The 21,550-nt window shown below is 36.4% G+C and overlaps 1 protein-coding gene across 1 annotated transcript in view; it reads right to left on the bottom strand.

Moving 5' to 3' along the window:
• Window positions 1-21,550, bottom strand: part of LOC122804338 (spectrin beta chain, erythrocytic-like) — a 2,132,081-nt gene that overhangs the window by 1,761,862 nt on the left and 348,669 nt on the right. The window lies entirely within an intron of this gene.

The raw sequence follows: 21,550 nt of genomic DNA, 5'->3' as shown, positions 1-21,550 counted from the left end.
TTACATCTATATATATATATATATATATATATATATATATATGTACCTGCATATACGTGTGTGTGTGTATGTATCTTAGGAATGTTTATTGCTTCCACATTGTACATTCCCTATGGTAGCCAGACTGAATGATATGTTATTGATACCAACCTGACATCATACAGGTGGGATGGTTACTGTTAACATCCTGTGCCCATGTTGTGTCCGGTCCTGGTTATGGGACTTGCAACTGGTGGTATTGTATTGCAGGGCAGACCTGTTTGGCTGTGGAGGGGTAATATCAATACATACTAGACGTATGTAGCTTGGGCCCCCTCACCCCCATTAACGGTGCCTGTGGTTATGTTCTCTTTTATATCTATAGATATATATCTGCATATACATATATAAATATATATATATATATATATATATATATATATATATATATATATATATATACACCTACACACACACACACACACACACACACACACACACACACACACACACACACACACACACACACACACACACACATATATATATATATATATATATTTATATAGACATATGTATGTAGACATATAAATCTATAGATGTATGCATATGTATATATAGACATGCATCTACATGTCTAAATACATCTCCTGTACTGTTGAATGCCTGTGCTGGATGATATGTTTGTAAAAACATCAGGATTATGTATACCTGACATGGCTTAGTGGTAAATCACTTTGGCTATGGTGTGTGGGGTCCTGGGTTTGAGCCTTACAGAAACTGTTTATTTTGTTGCTGGGCAGAACAAGGGCTGTTGGATACAGAGTGATTGACGCACTTTTAGGCAGTTGCAAGCGGGTTTGCATGGGTTTGCATGAAGGTAAGCAATGCTAACCTCCAGTTAAATATGCTTACAGAGAGTTAGCTTCAATATTGCTTAACCTGTGTGCGCATTGCTTACTCCTGGGCAAATGAGCTTAAACTTGCTTACCACTGCTTAGATACGCTTACTCCCACTTACTACTGTTTAATTATGCTTACACATGCTTACTAGTTCTTACTCCCACTTACCACCACCCTAATTTAAGTAGTAATGTCTAATGGTTCTTGGGAAGGTGGTGGATTTGGAAACTGTATGGAGTTATCATTCATTACACATTTTACCTTCCATTTGTATCCCTGATTCCTGTGTACATATACTGTATGGGGCACTTGTAATTATTTGTGGAGTTTGCAACATTATGACAATGACACCTCACATCTACATTTAATGCAGTACTCCAGTTCACAAATATATGTTATAAATATATAAATGTTATAAATATATGTTATCGTAGGTTATGCAACAAAATAAATTGATCATAAAGTGATTTGACATCGAAAATGGATTGTATTGGAGAGGGACCTGAACCTGGAATGCCTGCTCATAAGGTGAATGCTCTACCCACTGCACTATTGCTGTACTGCTTCATTTGCATATATCTTGCTTTTTATCCTCTTGGGCCATTTAAGCTGCATTAACCATAGCTAAGCGATGGGCAAACCCACGCAACTCTGGTTGAATTTAATCTGTTTTATAAAAAAAAATACTTCTGTATCTTTACTGTTTTATATATTGTTCTTGTAATCTTTGAGGATGTTGCTGGGGTTATGCGACACCTATGAGTGGTCTCGCTCATTCTTATTCATAATCTGCTGTTCTTCATTGCAGGGGCATGTATATTCTGAGAGCTCTGCTCTCAGACATGCCACCTGCACTTATACATGCTCTGTGTCCATTGATGAGCTCAGACAGTGCGCCTTCATTAATATGCATGGCGCGCTGATGTTCTGCACCTAAATGGCCTCTTCCGTGCAGGACTAAGCTAGTCCTGCACAGAAGCATAGTTAATCTGGGGGCAGGGGTTGATTCCTACATATTCCATTTGCCTATTGTCCAACTCTGAGCAAGTTACTGAGGCACTGTGACAGTTGCAAAATTAGGCTAGGCATCTCAGTGGCCACCTAGACTGTATGTATATCAAATGCTTTGAACATATTCTGAAATGCATGTGTTTGCACATTAATGACATATCTAGTATCGATAGTGATACTTTTTTTCATAAAAAATATCCCTCTTTAAAAAGAATGATGACATTGTAATATGTTATTTATGATGGGAAAATCTTTCCCAAAAATAATTATGTCCCTTATGCCCTGCATATTAAGAGATGCAGAGGGATTATATGAGGCTGCCACAAAGGCTGAAATAAAGACTACAAGAAATTTGATTTTAAGACAGCTCTCTACCAGACTGCACTCTGCAGCAACCACTATGGGAAATAGGGTGGCTGTAATCAATACTAATTTTAAATGGCAGGCTGATCCCATAAACAGTGATGGTTTTCGGTTTATCTAAACACTTAGTGTCAGCCACTCAAATTATGCATGGACAGGGCCAATAAAGATTATTTTAGTAAATATGTTGCAGATTTTTCAAATAATTATCACTGCGAGCTGCTAACCTTAAACACTACAAACAGATGATGTTCTGGAATTCTTAAATGCTAATTTTCAGAATTTGAAATATCCTATGAACCAAATGTTATTCCTTAGTAGTGTTTTATGCTGTTGCTGCTGAAACAGAATTTGAAACCTTTCAATAATTGCTGTCAGTCTGATGTTTACCACCTCTAATAACATTGCTAAGCTGAAAATATTGAAATTATATCATATTTGAATGCATTTCACATGAACACCCTGCAGCTTCATACATTTTCCGGGACAACCTTTCCATCAGGGACACTTTTGGGAATTTTCCGCAATCTAATCAGTTATCTCCAGGAGTCTGTAAAAGGTTCCTGTTGCAATTTTTTTTTTTTTTGCCTCACTCACCATTGCTGATGATCAAACAATGTCAATAGTTAGTTAGTTACTTAATTGATTAATTCCTTCCATTGTCTACTCTCAGAAGATCTCAGAAGTGATTGCTGAGAGTATGGGACAACAGTCAACATTCTGCATGAGGTTGGAAAATTTCTAATACTTCTAAAAAGCACTTTCCTTCTCATCTCATATGTGTGGTGCAGTGCACTACAAAGCCAAGCAGCTACTGGTTAATAATTTGACACATCTTCATTGGTTGGCAGGACCGTATGCATTCTTCCACATTGAGGCTTTCACGTCACTGTGCACTGTCTCCCAGAAAGTGACTGAAATGAACTTTCACTGTCTCTGGAATGGGTGATCTGTCATTGGGCACTATACTGTGGGGATTACCTAGTGACTTAAATGAACTTTTGCTACCTGGGAAGGGTGATCTGGCCTTGGTCACTAACTTATGCAGGTTATCTAGTGACTTAAATTAACCTTTGCTCATTGGGCTGGGTGATGTGGCCTTGGTAGCTTATCTATGTGGATTATATAGTGACTTAAATTAACTTTCACTTGCTGGGATAGGTAATCTGGCCTTGGTCACTAATCTGTATGGGTTATCTAGTGACTTAAATGAACTTTCTTTCTCTGGGATGGGTAATCTGGCCTTGGTCACTAATCTGTATGGGTTATCTAGTGACTTAAATGAACTTTTGCTTCTTGGGATGGGTGATCTTGCCTTGGTCACTAATCTCTGTGGGTTATCTAGAGAACTGTCTGAGCTTCATCCTTCACTGCCAGAGAGCCAGCACAATACCTGCTTCAGGAGACATATACACAGTTGGTATCTATGTCTGGGAAATATTTGTTAGATAGACATAACCCCCAGCATGCCAGGGTGAATATTTTTGACTACTGCAGCTTTGGTCCATTTTCCATATTGCTCATCTATTACTTAAACTTTTTTATGGAAAACTGCAGATGAAATTTAGATTAATGGATTGAAGAATCCACAGTAAAGGGACACAACTTTCTATACTTTTTCTGCATACTCTTTACAAAAGTATATCATTTAAATATGTTATTTGTGTGCATTCTGTTAACTAAACAATGACTACATCGCCTCTTGGATTTAAGTAGAAAACTAAAAAAAATGAAAACCATTTTTAAGAACATTTTGTTTCATGTTATGACTTTAATCAAGAAATTTTAAACAGTTATTAAATGCCTAGCATTACTATCATGTCTCTTTATTAACATTTCCTGTGTGTCTGATTGTACATGTTTAAGTCACGTTTTTAGTTTAAATACTGAAATACGTGCACCTGTTTACAGATTCCACACAATTCCATAGCAAAATATTATACTTGAAATGGCTTGAAGATATAACAATGATTTTACAGTATTCAAAAACTTACATATTAGCGTTACTGTCAACCAGGAGTACTATATTCTCAAACTGTACAAGTTTACTCCTGTTCTTCTGAAAATACAGTCTTAAGAATGAAAAATTTTCAGCAGAAGTAAGCACTTTTGAAATGAATAATGGTTTTAAAAAATTCATATGATAAAATTGCTTTAGCATTACAATAAATTAATAAATCTGACCTGTATCTTCAAGAGAATACCATGTTCTTTAAATCAGCATAAACTATAAAATATTACAGTTCACAGCCATCCTAATCTACACATCAGATATAAGTACATAAACCAAGCAAGTTATTTTTGTTTTTTGCTGAATTTCACTCCCAAGTTCAAGTCCTAGATGTTTCATAGCTTGTTGGGCAGTTATTGATGCAGAGTTTTCATTTAATTGCAAATATGAGGTTCCGAAATGGCTGAAGCAAATCTACATAAGTCAAGAAAATCAAAACTAAACTGCACTAATATGTTTCCGAAAACTGTAATGTTGTGTTCTAGGTTCTTGTTGTGACAACACATTCCTCAGCAACTATTTAAAACTGCTATTTTGATGTGTCTTATAATGGCTCCAGTGCTTGTATTCTGCCTCAGTACCAAAGTAATGCTGCTCATCCATCTTGATACTCGAACCATATCAGGACACCCTTCATATCTTGCAAAAGCTGGAAGATTTGTCCACTTTTTTTAGGTAGTCAGGGTCTGTCAACAATGGCTACCTCTGAACAGACAGCAGTCTTAGGTCAATATTTCTGAAATAAGTAACAATCGCATACAAAAAATCTTTGAGCTGTAGAGACTATATTTACATTTTAAAGACTCCATGTACCATAAAATTGACTTCTTGTATAACCAGGCAGCTACGTCAGTTTAAATGGTTGATACATTTCAGACTCCTAAAAATGTATGAATTATATGGCAGCTAAGCAATAGCTCATATACAGCTATCACCATCTGATTTATTCAATCAGTCTTCATTTCAGTAGAGCTTCCCATAAGATAACCTTTTTACAGCCATCTGTAGATGCTGTAGTTTCTGATTTTGTCCAAGGAGAAAAGAAAAACTGTAATCACAATAATGTAACATAAATGTGATTGCTGAAGGAAAGTTATCCATTATTAGAATGAGTTATCTTCAAAAAACAAAGTGACTGTAGTTGATTCTTTGACACTGTACTGTACTGTGCAGAATAATAATTTCTTTTTGGTAGGTGTAGCTCTGGACATTCACACCTATTTCTTGGTAAAACAAGATTCTAGCATTCACCACATTTCACTTTGACCACTACATTGCAGACCCCAAAGGGATCCAAGCATTCCTCTACTTACTTCTCAGTGAATAATAACAAATTTCAGAAGTAAAAGAAAAAAGTCAAGACAAGCAGCGATATTCCTTTTGTCACTCATACTGTGTACATTAGGAATGTATCAGAAATGACTTCAAAGGTCTCCAAGTCAGGGCTCCTAAAATCTACAGGTGTGTTTTGCTCTGTATGAGTGTATATTGGTATTCTCAGGCTGAGAGGAAAGTCTTTGTTGAACATAGATTGTTATTTATATAAGTCTGAGAACTTGTTCAAGACTGGCAGTTGTGAGTCTGTAGATTAGATCTGTCTGCAAAATGTGGTGTGCAGTTAAAGTTATATTATCAAACAGTGAGAATCTTGTCAAATCCACTGAACATGTCCATGACCCTGACCCCATATATGTGTGTGTGTGTGTGTGTGTGTGTGTGTGTGTGTGTGTGTGTGTGTGTGTGTGTGTGTGTGTGTCTTTATCTATGTAATTGATCTAGCTTTCTCTCTGGATGTATCTATACTATGGAGTTCTACTGTTCTGAGTATTAATCAACTATATATAATTTGTAAAAATGTTATGACATACATAGGCATCATCTGCATCAGGTCTGGAATGTCCATCAAGCACATGCCTTATCGTAGATGATATTCTATGTTTGTAATGCTGTTTTGAACTTTTGAGGCTAACTACCTGATTGAGTGGAAGTGTTTTCATTACTTCTCCTTCCTTCTCTGTATACTGAACTAAACATTATATTTATATTGGTGAACAGGCAAAAAGAAATAACTAACCAGCCATTAACTTCCAGGGCTAGCCCTACACATATGTTAAAGGTTTTATTCTCTTGTAAGTTTTTGCTCCTAGCTTGTGTGTATTATTTAATAAGTATTTGTTGATAGCTTACTTTATGAAATAACTCTTTGATTGGCTAATAAAATAAATGACTTTGTTTTCAATATGCTTTTTCTCCCTCCATGCATGCCAACAGACAAGTCCTCTCCTTTAGGTCTTAACCCCTGGAACTCTGTGAAAACAGTCTTGCATATGCATACATATATTGGTTTACTGTGACAGAACTTTATACATGAGTGACAGACAGTGGTTATGCAGTGCACCCAAATAGTGAAGCAGCCTCTGGTGCACAAGTGTATTCATTTACACTTTCCACAATCACACTGTTGTCACTAGGATATTCTAACTGGATAACAGCACTTACCTTCCAGATAGGTATGCTACAAGTAACAGGTTATAGGGCAAGATATTGCTTTCTTTAAATCACATACCAGCTCATATTCATGACATTAAATTTCTATATGTAGCTGCACTCTTGCATATATTGCAGCTCAAAGTAGCATGCATATTCCTGAGTAATGGGAAATGGTCATATGTGAATTGTGAACAAAGATTACACTCATTTAAAAAAAAATAGCTCTAGTTCTCTGTGAAACTTAACATGTCTGAATTCTTCTGTTCTATACATTTTTAAGCCTTTTCTAAATTACCAGAATTTCTGAGAATGTCATAGCCTTATAATAATATGAAATAAACTGAGTATCTTTTAATTATATACTATATACTTTAATTATATGGATTTAATAGTCACTAATGTGCTTGAATATGCCATGCTATACTATATTTAATTCTTATAGCTGCAATAAGATAAAACTATGCTTTATTACAGCTATATAAATTAAATATAGTTGTAATAAAGTAAAAATGTAATTGCAATAGACACAATAAGGCCAGTTCATGTTGTGATGGTAAAAGATAAAAGGATTCTGGTAGCAATCCTTGAAGGGGTTTCGGGATCTATCATTCTTCTTTTGTTTGATATTATGTTCAGCTGTATCTCACTGCCCCTCAGTCACAGAATTTCTTTATTTTTGTTTGCTGAAAGAATATGGATTTTCTGAATCCATCAGCAATTTACAGTAGAATATAATGAAGGGTCTTCAGAAGTACTGGCTAAAACATTGGGCTTCTTTTCACAATCCACAAAGTCTACTGCTGTATAAGTGATAGATGGTCTGTGTTCTTCCTTATCACACTTTACTGTGGCGTAAGTGATAGATGGTCTGTGTTCCTCCTTATCACACTTTACTGTGGCATAAGTGATAGATGGCCTTTGCTCCTTCTTGTGACACTTATCTGTGGAATAACTGGTATCTTCCGCACTATTTGCATAAATGGGATTGTTTATCTCTGTAAAGCTGATATCTGAATAAGGAACCATGTCAATGTTTTGTTCTGAGACCTAAAGAGCAAACAACAGGTTAAGAGAATTGATATAACTTCAAACCATTGTTTATTTTAAGACAATGTTCTATAATAAGGGTCATTATGTGAATCATGCAAACTATTTAGACAAGATCATTTCCATTTTATAATACTTCATGAATATGATATCAGGAATATGTTGCTGCATGACAGGATAAGACATATTCTAACAACCACTCTGTTACCAATGTAACATACACAGCATTTGGATGTACCTTTGAAACTTGCACAGTTCTTGTATACTGTATCAAGAAATGAATGACTGAGTAGAAGTTCCTTTACCAAAACACAGCAAGGACACAGTTCCATTGAATTCTACCACCACTGACTATAAGCAGTGTTTCTACAAGGGGGGTGAGCTTCTCTACAAAGCTCATGTGGATGTCTTTGCCCTTCACACTCTTGTGTTTACATATACCAAATCCATGGCTGCAAAACAGTGTAAAATGTGAACCCCTCCCCCCATTACAGTTATATAGAGGTGTCTCACAAACAGTAGTGGCACACTGCGTACATTAAATGAGGCATGGTCCTGGAAATAGTAACAATGAACTAAAGTGAATGGGAAATTGGAAACTGACTACTTTGTCCTTGATCAGTGATAGGGAAGCCCACACAGTTCATGCTACTTTGTGAATTTTGTAAAAATGAAAACATTCTGCAGCTATCATTTGACTTGAATAATTATTTATTATTTATTTATTTTATTTATTATTTTGCTTTTATTGACCGTGATTGTCCGACTGAGCTGAAGAGCCCTTTTTCAGCGAAGGCCCAGGGAGAAAAGCTCCAACATATTATACAATTTTCATTATAAATTTAATTGAATAATCAACAGCACAATAGTATTTTCAAACTATATAGCCAGAAATTGGTTACCTAAGGAAATACCAGGTGATAAAACAATAGCATACAAAGTATTTAATCACAGATACAAAACGTTATTACCTGCCTGCCCTGCACTCCACCACTTCTTATTAAGGCAAACGTACAAGGTCTCATCATATAAGAATACAGAGAAAATCCTTTATTTTAGTTTTATTTGTTCATCTTAATTAAGTTGCTCTTTCCTTAGTGATTCTTTTATGGTTAAGGAACAGATGGATGTATGATCAAATAGTATTACAGTACCTTCAGAACTTAGCAAAGGGAATACAGTACAATTAATATTATAACAGAGTATACAGCAAGACTTTATTTTATTAATCAAAAGTCTGTAAGAAACACATGTTGGATCCATAAAAACTAAGTTTAAAATCACTTTAATTAAAATAGAATTGAAAGATATTAAGCACTTTCATTCCCTTCGTGGAAGTTCATCAGAACCAAATTTATTTGGGTCTAATGAAGTTCCATGAAGAGATGAAAGGACTTAACCTCTTTGTTTTTTATTTTAAATAAAGTAATTTAGGCTTAGTTTTCATAGATTCATAGGAGGAGACTAGGCTAATAGCTAATAATTGTAAATTGAGCTATTACAAATGTCTGAAGAAGTTCCTTTAATGAAAGGTGACGAAAGTGCTAACAATAAATTTTAGTTGCAAAAGTATGGCATTCTTTCTGGCTGCAAGATTTGTTTTGTTTGTTGTTCCATTTTATATTTAGTTGTTTAGTGTGCTTTGTATGGAACCGGAAAGAAGTGCCAGTTCACCACTACTTTATTCTCAGAATAGCAGCTTATCAAGTGAGCAGAATGCTATTGGGAACCTTATCCTGCTTATACAACAGCTTACTAACCAGGTTGATGATTTAGCTGGCAAGATTGCAACGTATGAAACACTTCCAACTCATACCAGAAGGCAGAATCTCCCAAATGGAAACATGGTTAATCAACTGAACACTATGAGTCAAGGTAATTTACCTCTCAGTAACATTTCTTCGGGTCCTTTAACTAACTCACAGACTGCACAAGAAGGGACAACCCGTGAACTTAATATGAGCACTGAGGCTAGTAATAACATAGCTAATAATGTGAATATTACTAATGTCCCCCATCTTAATGACTGGCTAAATAGTGATGTTACTTTTAACTTTCGGTAACTAACCTGAAAGAGTTTGATGTGAAACTCATGAAATACAAGAAACTCCAACTTGAAACAGTCTATTTGAGAGAATGTATACAACAACAACACATTCCTCGGGGGCTTAGACAATGGCGTTACCCAACTGGGTTGGTTAAAGATTCCCCTTTTCACCTAGACTTGTTGAAATTATTTGACAAGCAAGGGATTGAATTCCTTGAACTACTTGTCAAAAACTATTTTTTACAGATGGATGGGCTGAAAAGAGAATTGAACTTATTAGAACAAAGGATCAAACTTGATTCTAATTTTTTGAGATACAAGTTTGACTTTTGTCGCATCTTTACTAGTATCGATGCAACCATAGAGAAATTAAAAGGAGCAAAAATGAAAAAAATTAGACAGGGACCGGAAGGAATATGAATCTGGCAGAGCATACCCAGTTCCCCCTACTTCACAACAATCTAATGGGACAGTCCTTTCTAACAATGAATCCTCTATAAATACGGCACCAGGGGAAACACAATCCATTGCATTGGGAAATATTACTGACAGTGAAACACCCGACACCCTTGTGGGTAGGAACAATCGACTCAGAGGCCGACAAACACACAATAATGGTGATTTCTGGCAACAGCCCAGAACAACAACCAGAGGAATGCCCGAACCAGGAAGCAAAACAGGCGAAGAAGGTAGCAGAGTGGGGCATTATTGGTGGAGCGGAGGGTTCGTTCCATCGTGTCAGCATCTGCACAAATTTAAAAGGTGACTTTAACATCTACAATTATACCATGGAGACTGTAAAACATCGGTTAATCGAAACACTTGCAAAAGGACTTACCTTTGTCCCTTCAAATAGTGTTAATTTGGCAAGGACTTTACTAGACTTAAAATTGTATGCTCGCAAACTAAACCTTAAACTACTTTTAGGTAACACTTTTTCTGTACTACCAGAGTTTAGGATTTCTAGTGTATTTAATCCCCCATTGCAGGCGATTATTGCCCGTTTTAAGAAATCATGTGAGGTTGATATAAGACACCTTTTGGGAACTTCCAGTAATGTATATAGCAGTAAAAACTTGACTAAAACAGAAGTTCAGGAAATCAATGACCTAAGGACAACAGGAATCAGGGTTATGCATCCTGATAAAGGGGGAGGATTGTTTTTTATGAAACAGGAGGAATACAAAAACAAAATGAGAGATATGCTGGATATTGAAGCATATGAGCAGGTCTTGGTTAGTGAAATGAATGGGGCCTTTCATCGTATAAAAACAGCCATTAACGACTTGTTTTTGGAGGGATACATTGATATAGATATATTGAACTATTTGGAAATGATAACACCAGATACCCCGGTCCTATATGGGATTCCAAAAATGCATAAGAACTTAAATGACCCCCCTTTTAGATCCATAATTGATGGTAGGAACTCCACAATCTATGCCTGTGCTAAGTTTGTTGATTTGAAAATGAAAAAATACTTGGAAACAGAGAGACAAATCTGCAGAGACCCCTGGCAGTTCTTGGGAACACTGAATAACCTGGAATTTAACCAAGAATACAACTTCATTACAATAGATGTTAAGGACCTGTACATGGTCATTCCCCGTAACATCGGATTAGACTGGGAAAGGGACTTTCTTTTGTTAAAGGGAGCACTTGGTGAGGATACTGATTTAATTATTACCCTCCTAGAACTAGTATTGGCTAATATTTTTTTCTTATTTGATGGGGATTTATTTTTGCAGAAAACAGGTGTCGCAATGAGATCACCCTGTGGGGGTACTTTCGCCAGTTGTGTTATGGCCTATTGGGAAAGACATTTGTTATTCCAACATGAAATGTTCAAAAACAAGGTACACTGGTAAACAAGGTACCTTGATGATATGTTTTTGATTTTTAAGGGAGATAAAGAAGAGGTCCAAAAATTTGTTGAGACCTTATCCAACATGACCCCCTTTTGGAAATTCACATATCATTTTGATACTACAACTATATCATACTTAGATGTGTGGCTTGTTAAGGACATAACACATAGTAGGTATATTGCCAAAATATACCACAAACCTAGGTACTCCAATGATTTCCTTCACTAAAGCAGTAATAACCCTTACCACCAGAAGAGGGCTGTTGTAAAGGGCCAGTTGGTAAGGGCGGCAAGGATGATTATACTGGATATTGATTTTGAGGTGGAGTGTAAAAACTTGTGGGGGATGTTCACCAGGAGAGGATACCCAATAGATTTATTGGATGAGATTGTTATAGAGGTTAGAAGGAAAAGAGAAATTGGACATTTCAAGCCCATTTTAAATAGGGGAACCTTAAGTGGTGACAAACAAATGGTCTGGGCAGAACACTTTTTTAATAGAAAGGACGATTTAGATTACAACATCAGTTTTATAACAACTCTTTCAAGTGATGCCAAACTCCTGAGGGAGGTTATAAATAAAAATTGTGTCATGATTAATGAGGGCACTATGGCTAGGAACAAGTTAGGGCCAGGACCTAGGGTGACATTTAGAAAAGGCTCTAATCTAAAAACACTACTTGAAAAAGAAGTTAACCCATATGTTCCTAACAAAGGGATGAGGAGATGTGGAAGATGTTCCTCTTGTAAACATATAGAAACTTCTTCCTCATTTACTATAGGGAACGTTATATATTCCTTAGAAGGAAAATTTGACTGTGGGACAACAGATGTTATATACTTAGCTAGTTGCCAACAGTGCCCCTCTTTCTACATAGGAAAGACTGAGAGGCACTTTAGACAAAGGAGATACGAGCACCAGTATAATATTAGTAGACAGGACAACAACAATGCTTTGTCCAAGCATATTTTAGAACGTGCCAACCACACTTTCCTTTTTATGGTTATTGAGAAAATAGATCTGAATCCTAGGATGGGGCCTTGGGCTTTAAGACTTGAGGAGAGGGAGTTGCTATGGCAACTTAGAGTAAATGCCTTTTCCTACCCTGGGTTGAACGATTCTTGTTCCCTGAAATGTATTTTAAAACTTAAAGCATTAACCAGGTAAAAAACATTTCTATGGGGGCATTTAATATTTGACATTTTTGTTGTAATTAATATCAGTGAAGAATTTGTTTGTGTTTTAAAAAGTTTTTATACACAAAGAAATCTGAATTTATTTACTTGCATACTTGCTGAATTTGGATAATCGGAGGTCCATGATGTCATCAGCTTGGGACTATTTAAACTGTAAATTGAGCTATTACAAATGTCTGAAGAAGTTCCTTTAATGACAGGTGACGAAAGCGCTAACAATAAATTTTAGTTTCAAAAGTATGGCATTTTTTCTGGCTGCAAGATTTGTTTTGTCTAATATCCCAGCAGCCCTTCCAAATTGCCCCTGTTGTTAGTAGTTAGGTGAGCAAAGTTCTCAGAGGTATGAGTCTATGGTAAGTAATATCAACTGACTGCATCCATGAGAGACATAGGCACCATGCAACGAGTGAATTTACAGTCACCCATCCATTGATCCAGATTGTGTTTTATAGAGGGTCATGGGGGTATCTGCTTCACGTAAATGGGAAGCTTGTTCCACAGACGTTATAGTCCTTGGAAGATGTATCTATATCTGTAACATGATTTCTTCATGACAGAGGATAGGTTAAGAACCCTGAAGTGAGTGGCCCTTGTGCAGTATGATTTATGAATGTGTAGCATTTTCATAGGGCTGGGTCAGAGACTGTCCTGTAAGCCAGGTGCAGGTCACTCCATAGCAGCCTAATAGGAGACAGAGTATAGTGAAAGGGCTTTTGATCTTTTTGCATAGGATTTTGTTTGAGTACCCTGTATTTTCTTGATGAGAAACCTCTGTCATCTCTCTAGCTGTTGCAGGTATCTATTGAGATATATGCAAAGAGAGCATTTTACTCAATTATTGGTCTTATGACAGCCGATTACAATGGAATTATAATATTCTTAGATCTAGATGCGATGCCTTTACTTATGAGATGTGCCACATAGAAGGATTTCGTTACCACTGTGGATAAGTGATGGTCAAGGTTCAAACTGTGATCAACCTGAGTACCCAGATCATGCATCACTGGGTCTACACTTGGGGGGAGCTGTCTATAATGTAATTAGCTGGGATGTGAATAATAATGCATGTGTTGCATTTAGATTCCATCTATGGCTTTGTCACCAATCATTTGACTATAGGGTTACTATGTGTCCCTCTTTGTGAGTGACAGTCCCACTTTGGGCAGTCATGTCCTGCGAAAAAAGCTAAAAAATGGCACATGTCATGAGATTTTAAGACAAAATATATTTCTTAAGTTTTCTTTAATAGTTGCATAAAACAGATATTTTCTATCTGGAACACATAAATATTATAAAAAATACCATAAGCAACTCAAATGCTACAAAAATAAGCTTTTATTTTGGCAGAAAAGTAAAGTCCTGCCCTTTGCACTTGCCGTGGGTATGTTTTGTCCTGCAAAATCTCACATTTAATCAAAAAATATCCCACTTTGGGCATTTGAAAAGGTGGCAACCTTATTTGTCTACCTTAACATTTTCTGTAGTATATCAGCATCATTGGGGGACTCTGTGATTGCTCCCAAGTTTCAATTATCAGCAAACTTGGTTTGCCACAGGCCATCCATGTTTGCCTGGACTTCTGAGAAATAAATTCTGCACAGTAAAAGGCCCAGCACAGATCCTTGTGGTCTGCCACTGGTGACTGGTCTTTTGTTAGAGGTGAAATCATTTTGACAGTATATGTCTTGTTGGTGAGCCAATTGGCTACCCATCTGGCAATATACGGGTTAATTTCCAATTGGGAGAGTTTCTTTAAAATACCTGAGTGGAGAATTGAGTCAAATGTCTTTGCTAGATCAAGGTAGACTCTGGGGACTTGGTGACATTCTTGAAGAAGTCAACCAGGTTTAACAGACATGATCTACCCTTAAGGAATCTGAACTGGGTTGGATCCAGAGTTTAGAGATTACCTACATCCTTGTTGATAAGTTCTGTTCCTTTTTTAATTTCTCCAAGTCTTTTGGATTTCTAACCCCATGACAGGAATGGACCCCATTCCTAAGTCAAAATATGAATAAAGTTCATGAAATTAGTATTGTTTCAATCTTAGATGTTAGCAGGAAGTGCTCTTGGCAGCACTTGCAATGTGCCCAGTAACAACGCCTTCTGCAATTCATATGGAGTTACAGTATCATCGGAGTTATAGCAGTATTGACAGTGCTTTGAAGAAACTGAAAGACACTAAAAATAAAAAGTTAGAAAGGGATAGGTTGGATTATTTAAATGGTAGAGCTTATCCCCTTCCTACTAGTTCTACTGCTCCTTTGGTTGATGTGAACAGTGCAACTTCTAATTTACAGGATGGCCAGGACTTAACTTTGGTTTCTTTCGATTTGGAAGGAAGCATGAATATTCATGAGGACGTGAGTTCTGGTGTAAGACATAGTGAATGTCTACAGGAGCGAGCCGGTTATAACATTGAATCCAGAGATCAGGGTTTTCTGAACACCAAGCAGATGAATCAGCAGCAACCGGTTAGTCGTTATTCCAACAAATGCCAACAGAAACGGAACAACAAATGAAGGAGATAGTCATCTGTGACGAGAGTCAACATGGATTTAGTGATGGTGTGGACAATTTCAACTTTAATTTACGGATGTTAACAAATTCCACAGGTGACTTTAAGATCTATAATTATTCAGATTTTGATGTTTTTCCTATACTTATTGAATTTTATCAAAAGGTCTGATGTTTGTTCCAACTAGGAGAGCTGATTTAGCAGCTACTTTATTAGACCTTAAAAGTTTCACCCTTAAACTGAATTTAAAAGCCATACTTGGTAACTAATGTTTTGCTGAGCATGGTTTGAGAGTATTGAGTGTTTTTAATCCAATATTACAGAATACTGTTGCTATATTTGAGAAATTGTGCAAATTAGACATTAGAAATATGTTGAACAGTACTTTTAAATATGTTAATGGTTACAACATTTCGGCTGATGAATTGGATGCTTTGAGGGATCTTAAAAATGCTGATGTTAAGGTTTTAAAACCAGATAAGGGTGGAGGCCTGGTTTTTATGAATGAAGCTGATTATATGCTGGTTTCTTTAAATGAATTTAATGGGGTATGTCAACGGATTAGATCACATATCAATGATTTATTCATTGAGGCTAGAATTAACATGGATGTATATAACTATATTATCATCCTGGCTCCCCTAACTCCTACTATGTTTGGACTTCCAAAAATTCACAAGAGTCTGTCGAATCTACCATTCCATCCTATTGTGGAGGGAAGGAAATGTATCATGTATGGTTGTGCCAAATTTGTAGATGATTTATTAAAGAAATATTTGAAGGATGTCCCTCAAATATGCCGTGATTCATGGGATTTCTCAAACAGTTTGAATTCCTTAACATTTGATGCTGAATATAATTTTTTAACAATTGATGCCTAGGATTTATAAATTATTATCCCACAGGCCATGGACATAGAATGGGTAAGGGATTTCTTACATAACAAGGGTGCCCCTGGGGATGAAATAGATCTTATCGAGTATCTACTCGATATTATTTTGTCTAATAATTTCATTATGTTTAATGGTAATTACTGCCTTCAAAGATCAGGGGTAGCAATGGGCTCCCCCTGTGGGGGGAGTTTTGCTAACTGCGTAATGGCCTATTAAGAGGAAGAGCATTTATTGAAGAGTGATTTTTATAAAGACAGTATTTTTTGTATACCAGACTTTTTGGATGACATTTTTATATTTTTTAAAGGCGATTACCATCTAGCTTCTATATTTGTCAAGCAGATTTCTGGTTTAACCCACTTTTTGGATTTTACCTTTGAATTTCGGTCTGAGCAAATAGCTTACCTTTATGTCTTTCTTTTGAAGGATAGACCAAATACAAGATATGTGGTGAGAATTTTAGAAAGGCCACGTATTCTAACAGCTTTCTCCACTATGAGAAACCACCCCTTCCACCAGAAGAGGGTGGTCATCAAAGACCAACTTGTGAGAGCTGCCAGGATGACTACCCTTGAGGATTTTCTATCCGAATGGCAGCATTTGAAAAACATCTTCCTGGCCAGGTCTTACCCTATGGAATTTTTGACATCAGTTATAGATGAAGTAGTTATGAAGAGGGATGAAGGATGGCTTAAACCTATCCTTGGTGGTGGAAATGGGCCTATTGATTCAAATGTTTTGGATATTTCTAATGGAGCATATGGTGAATTACCTGATAGGGTTTTGGATTATTCATTAAGATTTAGTACCCCTTTCTCATTAGATGCTGGAGCTCTTAGAAACATCTTATCCAAAAATTGGATTATTCGTATGGAAGATCCTTTACTTAGACAATGAATTAGTACTGAACCTGGTATGGTATTCATGAGTGTATATAACATCAAAAATCTTTTGGAGAAAAAATACAATTTTATTGCTGGCAGAGGCGATATGTATAAATGTGGTAGATGTAAATTTTGTCATCTGATTGAAGTATCTAACAAATTTTGTATTGGGAATAGTCTGCACCATTTAAAAGGCAGATTCAATTGTGAAAGCTCAGGGGTCATTTACCTTGCACAGTGCCAGAATTGTATTGTTTTTTATATTGGTAAAACCGAGAGACATTTAAAAGAAAGAATTTATGAGCACAGGTACAACATTGGTAGACAAATTAATACTAATGCTCTAGCAAGGAATGTAGTAGAAAATGATGGGCATAGTTTTTCTTATATGATTATTGAACAGGTGAAAAAGGATGGTAGGGGTGGGTCATGGCAACTGCATCTGGAAGAGTGAGAGTTATATTGGCAACTAAGGCTGAATGCCTATGTTTACCCTGGACTGAATGAGGTAGATTGTGATTGTGATAGTATGTTTATTCATTCATTCACACACAATTTTATTTGAGTAATTTTATTATTTGATTTAAAAATATATATTATTGTGAATATATATATATATATATATATATATATATATATATATATATATATATATATATATATTTTTTTTTTGTATTGATTTCTTGACAAAATTTGTGTGGAGGGCTTTGAAGCATGCTGGTTATCTTGAACTAGTGGGTATATATATATTCATATTTGTATTTGTATCTCTAAATGTTTTTCTTGAATTAGGTTTGGTGGCTTTTTAAAGTTTAATTAATTGATTGTCATGTGATGTCACAATTTGGATGCTATTTAAGTAGTGAATTGATTTTATTTGATGTCTGAAAAAGTTGATGTATTGTTTCTCAATGAAAGTGCTAACATAAACTCATTTTGGAAGATTACCACCACATTTGTTTGTTTTTTATTATCTACATTGTATATGAAAATGTTTTGTTTACCAAGATGAACTATGCTACATTTTTTTAAAATTTAATTTGAGATCATTACATTTGCAGTAAATCTTAAATGGTCTAGCCTATGTTGGAGAAATTATGAATCAGTGGAAGATCAAATAGCAACACCCAGTTTACAACCATCAATAAATGTCTATATTTAAGTCAAGAGAGCTGGTGTGAAGATCTGAGATATACATGCCAAACATGAGAGGACCCAACACTGACCTCTGTAGTACACCACTGTAGATCAGTTATTTTTTGCACTGAAGAGAAGCTTTGTGGTTTTAAAAAGCTATGACAACTGCTAGTGAGCTTCTGAGATGGTGCTATTTCTGTCATGTCACACCATTCAGGTCACACCTCTAACTGTTCAAGATGTCATTGTAAGTACTGTTAACATGATAATGTAGTGAAATACATTTCCTATAAGCATACACAGCTGCTAACCCCATTTGCCCTTGGTAAGCTGGACATAGCCTGTCTTGCAGCACTTTTGCCATTCTTGGACATAAGATCCAGCTCAGTAAGCAGCAGTCTGGTAACTTCTGCATTCTCAGCCAGCATGGAGGATCTCATACTCATAGGCTGTTCCTTGCTGGAGAAGAAGCAGGGATTCCCAGCTTCTTTTAACTGTTAATCCTTTTTAGGCATGATGCTACAACTTACTAAATGACAACTGAAAGGTCAGGTTTAATTTAAATGTATTGTGTTAGTCAAAAATACAGTATTCCCTTTACATAAGTCTAGAAATGCAGTCATATTAAAGCAAGCCTTCACAGTGTGCATACAGTTACAGTGAATGCACTTTCAATCAGTGAAAATAACGTTTAGTTGAGAATACCGATATGAACAGAATGTGCGGTACATTGAGAACAAACAGATCATCTTGTTTGGATGGTACAAGGCTTGGGAATTAAAGTTAAAAAGATATGTAGAAATTTACAGGGTTTGGCTTTGTTAGGAAATATTTCAGACACAGTTACGTTAGTTTGTTTGGACTGATATGCAGACAGTCATTGCACTGCAGCCCTCAGTTTGGTACAGACACTCAAGAGTGAGTGCAGAAGTGAGGTCAAATACCCAGCCTTCCAGAAATTAAATGATATTATTCAGGAAGATAGTGCTTAAGCTATGCACATAACTATCAGAATATGAGTGTAGAAACTACAGGCATAAATAGCAGCTCTGTTAATTGTGAGTGCAGAATTTATGGACAGTATAATGAGTGCAGAAGCTATCGACATTAAGATTTGATTCAGATATTGTTGACTTCTACCTCCACTATACAGAAAAACATTCTTAACTGAACTACAGTGTATGCAGACTTTATTCTGAAAGGTACAAGAGGATTTGGCCCATAAAGGCAAGACTGGCACCTGTTAAGCAAAAGTTTGTGTAATTAACAGATAAAGACATTCATTCCAGTCTCATTCCAGTTTCTTCCAGTTATTTGCAGTTCATTACAGTATTCCGCAGGCCTGTCAGTTCTTACAACAATGTTATTAGACTCTTCCACATTTGCTACCCTTAGTAACACTGCGTGATGATGACCAGATCAGAGATGACCAATTAGAACTACTCCGCTTTACAAGTCTGAGCTCAGTACTATGAGGTGACATTGCTACAGGATTTAGAATTGCTTCTTGTATGTAGTAAAACTGTTACTGCCACTCACTGTGGACTGTGGTAGTTGCAGCAGTGTCCATGCTTATGGATTATTAATGTCCATGATTAGTTCAACCTACAGTGTAGCTCAAAAATGGTAAAAATGTGAGCTATAAATAAGCTTTATTCTGTTGTCCAGCAATTAAAAATGCAGGAGTGCTCAATAAGAAGAAAACAAAATAAAACAGACATTTGGAAGTCATTTACGAGCACCATATGCACCACCACAGCTACTGGGAGACAAGAATGCACTTCATCACTGACAGAACTTTCCACCTATTTAAGAAGTTTTTATAATGTATCTGTGTGAATAACAATGTCATCACCTACTTTTTAATGCGAATCAAAGGAATTCCATCCTCAGAATACATTATGAAGATGTGTTTTCCCCCGGTAAAACTCCATTCACTGGATGGTCATCACCCCTTTTCCTCCGACTTGCTTCCTAAGTGGTGCATCTTTTTACATGTACTGTAATATGATCTGTTATTACTTTATTGCAAAATGTGAAAGATGGCTATCAGTAAACAGACCACGGAGATGGTGGAGACATTCTAATTATTGAATTTCCTCTCCTGATTACCAAGTTGGGTTTATGAGGTCACCGGCTATGGAACAGATGAATGAAAAGAAGTTTCATAACAATAGTTCTTTGAGCACTGCTTTATAAAACAGCCTTCAGAATACTGATAACATGCATCAGAGCACACAAGGAATATACTCTGGCACTGAGCTGCCTCTGAAGTTGTAAGACACCAGAAATAAAAGACTGCTGTGCATTTCATAGTTAAAGAACGAAGCAGAGGGAGAACATGGTGAAGGGAGAAGGGATACTGTTTAATGACTAGCATCTTGGAACTCAGGAGAAATTCCAGTACAGAAGGTACAGAGCAGGATGGAATGAAGGAAAATACTTGTCATAGGTTCATAGGCATATACTAGGCTAATGGCCCTGGAGCCTTTACAAGCCTAGCTCATAGGATTAGCCTGGCATCGTGCCACCCGACCTTAATTCCCAGTGCCTCTGTCAAGTGGAGCCACTGGAGTGATCCCCGGGGTACATTTTCTATTTCCCATCCACTCATCAAGATTTCTCTTGAAGAGGGCTCGTGAGGTGCTCCGTTTGACATGTATAGGGAAGTCTATTCCATAGCATGGGCAGTCTCTGAGTTATGAACCTGTCCCTCCAGCCTGTGCTATTGATTGTGATAATGAGGTTGAGGTCTCTGGAGTGTGTAATGTCAATGGAATGTGGAAGACCATTTAAGAAGCATAACTTGTTCTTATTTAAAATGAATGAAGGAGATTCAGCAATAAAGTGGATTGAATTTCATCCTGTCATACAGAGAAAATACCAGAACAGTTTCCTTTTGCTGTAAATTATGAATTCTTCAGGTAAGCTCAGTTACAGTTTATAAAACTGAAATGAATAGTAACAGCTTCTCAGTAAAATGATCATAAATAGGAAATGCCAGTGCTTGATCTGTAAGTTCATCACATGATGACAGCATACCCATTGGGGTTAACTTGTAATGATACTCAATTTCAGATTATAGCTCTCAGCTTTTCTGCTCAGGATTCAAGGACAAAGGCAAAAAAATGTGTGTGTGTGTGTGTGTGTGTGTGTGTGTGTGTGTGTGTGTGTGTGTGTGTGTGTGTGTGTGTGTGTGTGCG

This window comes from Protopterus annectens, chromosome 6.part0, assembly GCF_019279795.1.
Source record: "Protopterus annectens isolate FY-2018-M chromosome 6.part0, PAN1.0, whole genome shotgun sequence".
In the NCBI taxonomy this organism is placed as follows: domain Eukaryota; kingdom Metazoa; phylum Chordata; order Ceratodontiformes; family Protopteridae; genus Protopterus; species Protopterus annectens.
This window is presented reverse-complemented; position numbering and strand designations above follow the sequence as displayed.